We start from the raw sequence: 7,610 nt of genomic DNA on the forward strand, positions 1-7,610 counted from the left end.
TGAACAACCTAATACAATTCCAGCATGCAAAGCTAAACACATAGTTAAGTTTTGATTACCCAGGTTAAAAAGCAAAATGCACAATAATGAATAACAGGCATAAATAGTCTATTGAAATAGAATCTAATAGGAAGGGTGGAATAATGTCAGTGCCGATAATTACAGACCATGAGGACAAGGATATTTATTTTGGCTTAAGATACACATACCTCTTTAGTGCTTGCTTGCATGATTGGGCGCAATGCTTTACTTCACTAATACATATACACCAACATAAACACACATATACCACACACAAACAACATGCACGCCATATTTACACAAGTATATACACAAACATCTGTAAATTATCAGCATTAACATTCTGTCATGTAGCTTCTTGATAGCCTGAGATGACAAAGGGGGCCTCTCTTGCTGCTTCAGTTCAATCACCCTTGGTTAGTGGGATAGAGAGTGCAGAGATGAAGTAGTGGCATAATGCCGGTGGATGATGATGCCACTGTTGCCACTAAAACCATGTTGTCTCATGGCTGAAGGTGAAGGATATGCAGGTTACCAGCAAGCAGAGTCCAGCAGCAAGACAGTCAGCAGGCAGAGATGGAGTCAAGAGTGGACTGGGTCAGCAACTTTCAGGTAGTGCCGTACAAACCAGCAGAAATCGTAGTCAAGAAACAAGCCAGACTCAACACAAAAGCAGAACAGCAAATTGAGGATGGTCAATGAAAAAGCATCAGGAAGCAGGCTGGGCCAGTAACAGAAGATCAGAATCAGATGCAGAATTGCAGAGCACAGAGTATAGCTGAAGCTCTCTTAACACTGTAGTCCTGCAGGTTTCAGCCATAAATAGCCCACTTGATGCCACAATTTGCAATCACCATGAACGCATGCATTTGCTGCAAGACATGCATGTGGCACTGATTTGCCTGTGTGCAGATGCATAACGTGCAAGTGCTCGCGCAGACCTCTATTATGTGGACTGGCTCGATCTTTCTGACACATCCTGCATCTTGCATGCTCTGCTCCCTCTAATGTGTGTTACAACTTGGTGTCTCCTCCCCACCTCGTAAAGCAGGTATATCCTGAAGATACTGCAGAGTACATCATTTATTTGTGGAATGTTGTGGCATGTTGACCATTTCCAGGCCCTATAGGAGCCATGTAGCCTGTTGTGCCTATGGTCAGGGCCATACATGAATAGTAAACTCATCTCATTTGTTTTCTAATTTCTCCAAACATTCCTTAAAATGGCTGGCAGTCAATGCTCCATCATAATTGTGTAACAGTATAGTTACTAGACAATGTAAAACTCTGATGTTGTTGCCTCTGAGGAAAATCTTCTACAGCTCAGGTTCAATGCTGTAAAACATATGATTCCATACATTAAGTGCAACAAGACCTCTTCCTTATAACAGTGTTTGGAATAATGGGTTTATCTAGCCAACACGATTCAGCAAGGTTAACAGGAAGGTGAAGTGTCGGGAAAGAAGCCATGGCTTCAAATATAAATGCAATCAGCACAGAATGAGAAATCCTGAGCCAGATTGCTAGTCCTATACACTTAAAGGAGAACAGAAAATTGTGCTTATGCTCCTTACATACAGATGGGGTAAGTTCAGCATTTTTAAAAAGAAAAAGCGTTTATCACAAAGGTAAAATGGTTGGGATACTGACCATCTTTTAGTTTTAGGATGATATGGCATCCAAAGAAATTTTCAACAGCTGTAGAATGATGAGATTTTGCTAATAATAGGCACATTCAGCCCTTAGTGCGGCCTGTACCTAGCCTAAATAGAGGCCAGAGCTTTTTTCCCATCTTGGGATTGCTATGCTACGCTTTTGCTGCCTGCTACTAAAATCCTGATTGTTCATCAACATTGCGACCTGCAACCTTTTCATAGGGAATGCTTGTTGGACATTTATTGGGTCATTACTGGCTTAATATCCCCTGTGAAAGGTGAAGAAAAATAATATAAACCTGTAATAGGTTTTCATTGGGCTCAAAAGGCACCATGTAGCTGCAGTATGTGCATATTTCTTCTTTAATAAATTGAGAATAAGTCAGAAACAGCAGGATATAATTATTATTAAAAAATGGATACATTGATAGATTTGTTCATGTGTTTAATAGATCATTTTATTTTCTCGGAACCAAGAATCTGTTATTGATTCCTTTTGGCACCACACTATGAGACATTGCAAAACAGCAAATGGATTGCTTCTATAGGATGACATTATGGCAGGGCAAAAAACAGCTCTATCCTATACCAAGCTGTCCTCAACAGTGGGCTAACATTTTTACTGTGAATTAGAACTGCACTACATGCAGCCATTCTTAATATCTTAAGCTCCAAGAATATATGAGCCCTTTACATTTGGATAGTGAGTTCTTATTAACAGACAATATGGTCAATTAATGATAACAAAATGCTTTTTTTCATTTTTTGTTATCCTGAAATTCCTTTGTATTTTTTTTTGTAAGAAAAGTCTTTAGAGGTATGCATCCTATTTTTCATTTTACTATTGGGTTTGTCTAGTAGAAAAAGATACCGTATGTAGGAAAATTCAAGATGCCCATTAATCTCTGCATTTCCCAAACATGGACACATTTAAAGTGTGTCTAAACCCAAGAACAGAAGCCTAATACATTGCAGATTACCGGTCCATAGATATGATGGATGCGTTAGTTTTTTTCAGGCTTAGTGCACTTTTTTTAAACTGGTAGTTATATTTTAAAATTAGCTTACAAGTAGGTATAAGTCTGTTTTTAGAAGTACCTTGTATGAAACTCCATTGCTACTTTGATCAGAGGGAAAGTAATTTTTTTCTTAAAAGATGTCTATGTAACTCTCTGAAGTATGAAAATAATACAAATCTGAATTATGACTTAGTAGCAGGTTACATGTATAAAAAAACTGAGCATAGGCTATTATGATATACTGTTCAAACAAAGACTTGTTTCTAGTTAAATATATGCTTATGCACTAAATATATTTAGGCAATTTTAGGATAATGTGCCTTTATTACAAGTGTTCTTCCATAATAATGCTTACCACTTAGTAAGTAATCAGTTATAGAACCCTACAATCAGTAATATAATTTGGAAACGTAATTAATTATTTTATAGCAGCTGTTTTAGAATTAATTATTGTTTGTAAACATTGCTGTAATATTTTGTTTAATGGGTCATTGTGCTAAAGTATTAGGTTCCAATCGACCCTAGTAAGTTAACAATTCCTAGTGTGCTTTGCTGAAATAACTTTGGCAAGAAAGACCTTACATATGGCTTAAAAGAACATCATGGTTTATATACAAAACACTTCATACAAATAAATAGATGCAATCAGAATTCTACACAGTGTATGATTATGAACATATCTTCCAGAGATATAAAATATTTATATCTAATATATTTTCTCTATCTTTCTATTTATGAGGCGCTAGAAATGCCTGCATTAAAGAGTTGCATAATATACATCTTCAATGAATATTTGCCTTGCCACTCAACATTATTCAGAATATAGTAGTTTTGTGATGTTTCCATGCAGGGTACTAAACACAATGCAATTTCATTTCCCCAGCTGGAAGCTGCTGAGAAAAACAGGTGGTTAAAAAAAGTCAGCTAAATATGTCACTTTCTGCTAATCAAGAGAGCAGCGGAAGCCCCCAAATTAAAGACTGTGCATTACTTATCTGGGTTATATTCCAGAAATAACTGAAAGCATAGGAGGTGCTTTAACGTCTTGTGTAATTCAGGACCACCAGATAATGCGTAATAGCTCGTTTTATGTGCTTTGCAGAAATACACTATAAGTATGGGTTATTGTAATGATACCTAATTTAAAATGGGATGGTTACATACAGTACCTAGATAGTTAAATTGCTCTATATGGCAACTTTTGTTTATTTCTCATGTTTTCTTATGATCATAGTTTTCTTCACATTTTTATACAGACTATTTTGCCTTGCAAAATGATGGCAACGGGGTTGGGAAAAACTATGACACTGTGCGTAAGGGGGGATGCTTTTTTCAGTCACCTTTTTTTGCATGGTTTAAATCATGTTGCTTCAACTGCTGCAAAACCCATGGCAATATTTTAGATTGCCCCATCTCCTGTTACTAAACATTTTCTGCACAGGGTATTGTGCATTTAAATGTGATACAAATGTAAAAAAAGGCATGTGAAACAAAGAAAAAAGTAATCTATATACCGAATACTATTATTATATGTATTAGCTGCATCCAGTTATCAGAATAAAATATTTTCCTAGGTAATGGATCACACAGTGCTGATTGTTCAGTTATATGTGTTTAAAACAGTAACCAGCCGTGGTGGTTCCAGTAAGTCTCAGCAGGGTTAATTTTTTGACCCACTGGATGTCTGAATGTATACATTTCTGAGCTTTCCGATCTTACTACAGAGTACTCAGTAAGAGCACTCACAATGTAACACAAAGCTTTCACATGGTATATAAAAGGGGAGTGCTGTGATGTCATTGGTGACAGAGCAGCAGCTATCTTTAACTAGGACCGAGCTTCCCTGCTGCAATAGATGACTAAAAACATTGGTGAATTGTATTACAGTTCCCTTAGAATGTTATACCAATCCACAATTACAGTAATAGGCTACACATCCATGCTGCAATGCACCACAATGCAAATGCCATGCATTGTGAAATGCTGCATTACAATGCATCGCAACAGTCTGTAAAAGGTCTGAAGGGGACCTAAATGTTTTTTTCCTTTCTCTGGGCTTGTGAGGAAAAAATATTATTTTTTAAATACTGTATGAAAATGTTTTTCCCTTATGCAAAAATCCAGCGTGTTCTTTATATAAAACATTTTCTTATTTTGATTAGCTAAAAACGGATCTCTTTTTGAGTTAGTAATTCCCCTGTAAATTAACAAAACTGTTACAGTGGTGAATCAACTCACCTGTATTCATGCAGATTGGTGGTTTGCCTGTGCAGTTTCAGGGTCACCGCTCATTTTAAATTCTTATATTGAATATTCAGTTTGAGGACCCTTTAACACCATTATGTCAGAGTGGTCAAGAGCTGATATTTTCCAGCTTAATGTCACCATGATGAAACATGGATGTCCTACAGTCAAGATACAAACTAAAGGATGTGTGTTGAATGTCAGCGCAAAATTGAGATGGGAAATTTTTAATTGTGCAAAAGGTACTTTGCTGCATATAATGCAGCTCCTGATGTCCATTTCTGAGGCTAATTAATTATGTCTAATGTATAAAGTAAACTTTACAAGACAATGCCATTTTAGAAAAAGTACAGATAAAATCCATGAGTTATTGTGTTTTCTTTATTTCTTATGTACCTCCTCAGTCCTAATTCAATTTTGGTCTGAGTGACTCCATCAAGTAGCTGAATGCAGCATAAGAGGAGAATAATAGTGTTTATAACCTGGCTTAAAGCTCTTCAAAATGGAAGTTAAAACAGAATTCTTTAATACTCTTTGCAAGAAATATTAACTGGTATACCTTACTCTGCAGCCTGATAAGCAGAATATTCAGTTCTTGAATTGGCCATCAGGGTCTCCTGAGCAGCAAAGGGGTGACTTGTGAGTGGTTTTCCATCTTCAAACACCTTTCTAGACCATTACAAGTATACTTAGTTTAAACACAGTGTCTGCCATTTTTTTTCCTGTCATGCTCATACATGGCATTAGTACTTAAATCACTGACAGGAACAAGCATGCAGTCTATGAAGTCAAAGTATAGCAGCATCTTGCTCCAGGTCAGTGTCTCAATAAGTACTGAAGTTAAATGATAAGCATAACAACCAGGCAATTAGAAACTTCTTAATAGTAAGCAGTGGAAGAAGCAGTGACATATATCTTAGATCCTTGGTTCTCAACTGGTGGGTTGTGACCCAAAAGTGGGTCGCGACCTTGTGTTCAGTGCCGTCCACTTTTCTAGGTGAGAAGCTCCTCAGCCTCACCCGGGTGCAGCACTGTCAGTTCTTACAACACGCAGCCATTCAAAATATGCTGCCCGGCGCTGAGTGTCAGCTTGAGGTGGAGTGGGCTGGGGGTGTGGCCGCGAGGGAACTCCATCCATACATGCATTGCTTACAGCTCCCTCACTTGTCCTGTAGAGGTGCCTGGACCGGAGGGACATCACATTCTGGCTCCCGGCACCTCTACAGGTCACGCAAGGGAGCTGTACCCACAATACACATATGGATGGAGCCGCAGCAGCCCACACTGGACTCCAGGCTGAGGATCCACTCCAGTTCTCATAAGATAGGAAGACTGGATGGATTTAAAAAAAGGTAAAAAAGAACAAAAATTAAAAATTTGAGTGTTTACGTGTGTGTGTGTGTGAGAATGTGTCTGTGGTTGTGTATGTATGCCAGTGTTTTTGAGGGCCCATTCCTGTGCGATTAACGCACCTTACCATGCAATCGTACCTACCGCGCATTCTGGTGTGGGAGGTGTGTTGCATTGCCATTCATTTGAATGGCACACCGAAGGCCTCTACCACCCACAGTTCGATTGCCCGCAACGGAAATGCACGGTATTGCCGTGTGTTCCAGTGCAATGCAACTTGGGTCATGACTTAATGACCAAGGACAAATGTGGGTCCTGAGGTTACCCAGATTGAGAACCACTGTCTTAGGCCTATCATAAGAAATATACTTTAACTTCTTTAGGAGCTACACACATAAATTATAGGTTATATATATAAAGCTGGTACAATCGAATCAATCGATCTGCAGTGAAATGATCTGGTGCATGATTTAATCTTTTGTGCCACCCATGAAGAAATTCTGCATGCCACTGCTGAGTAAAAAAAGTTGCAAAGTGACTGCATGCATATGTCAGTATGATGATTGTATTATCAGATTTTTGGTCCCATTTCTGCAATTTCCATATAAAGACGTGTCCCTCCCATACACAGACTGATTAATAGCAAATAAGGTCTTCTTGGCCAATAGAAGGCCTATGTTGAACATAAACAAAGATTATAAGCACATCCAGTTCCTTTATAAAGGCTGATATTATTAGATTAGACATTATTAGAATGGATGTGGCCAGTAGTGCTTACATGTTACAGCATATACACTGAATTTAAGGTTTTTGAACATTTTGAGAGCAGATTCTTGGCAAATACATATTAAACATTTACCAATTTCCAAACAATGTGACGTTATAAATGCAATCCAAAATTATGTTTTAAGGAACTACTGACGTTAGCAAATACCATGACTAGTAGATCATTTGGGCTTCTCAAAGCCCTATTATTTTAATTGAAGATTAGCATTCAATAATGTAATATGGTAAACCACATGGCTTTTTCTTGTGATTAGCTAAATTGTAATTAAAGTGCTTTTCATTTTGTTAGCACCCCATGTGGACCTCCCGAATGAGGAATTCAATGTAAATAATTGCCATTATTTTCTTTTCTAGGTTCTGAATGTGGCATCTAGGTGCTGTGTATATGATTCCTAACTGAGGCACCTGAAGGCATAACAGAGTGCTGACCAATTCATAGTATCTTATCCATAAACTGTATTCTTACACTAGAATCATACAGCTTACCCCCCCCCCCCCCCCCTCAACAACCCCCGCTTATTTCCCCCTCCACCTG

This window comes from Nanorana parkeri, unplaced genomic scaffold (assembly GCF_000935625.1).
Source record: "Nanorana parkeri isolate BGI_ZX_2015 unplaced genomic scaffold, ASM93562v1 scaffold541, whole genome shotgun sequence".
NCBI lineage: Eukaryota > Metazoa > Chordata > Amphibia > Anura > Dicroglossidae > Nanorana > Nanorana parkeri.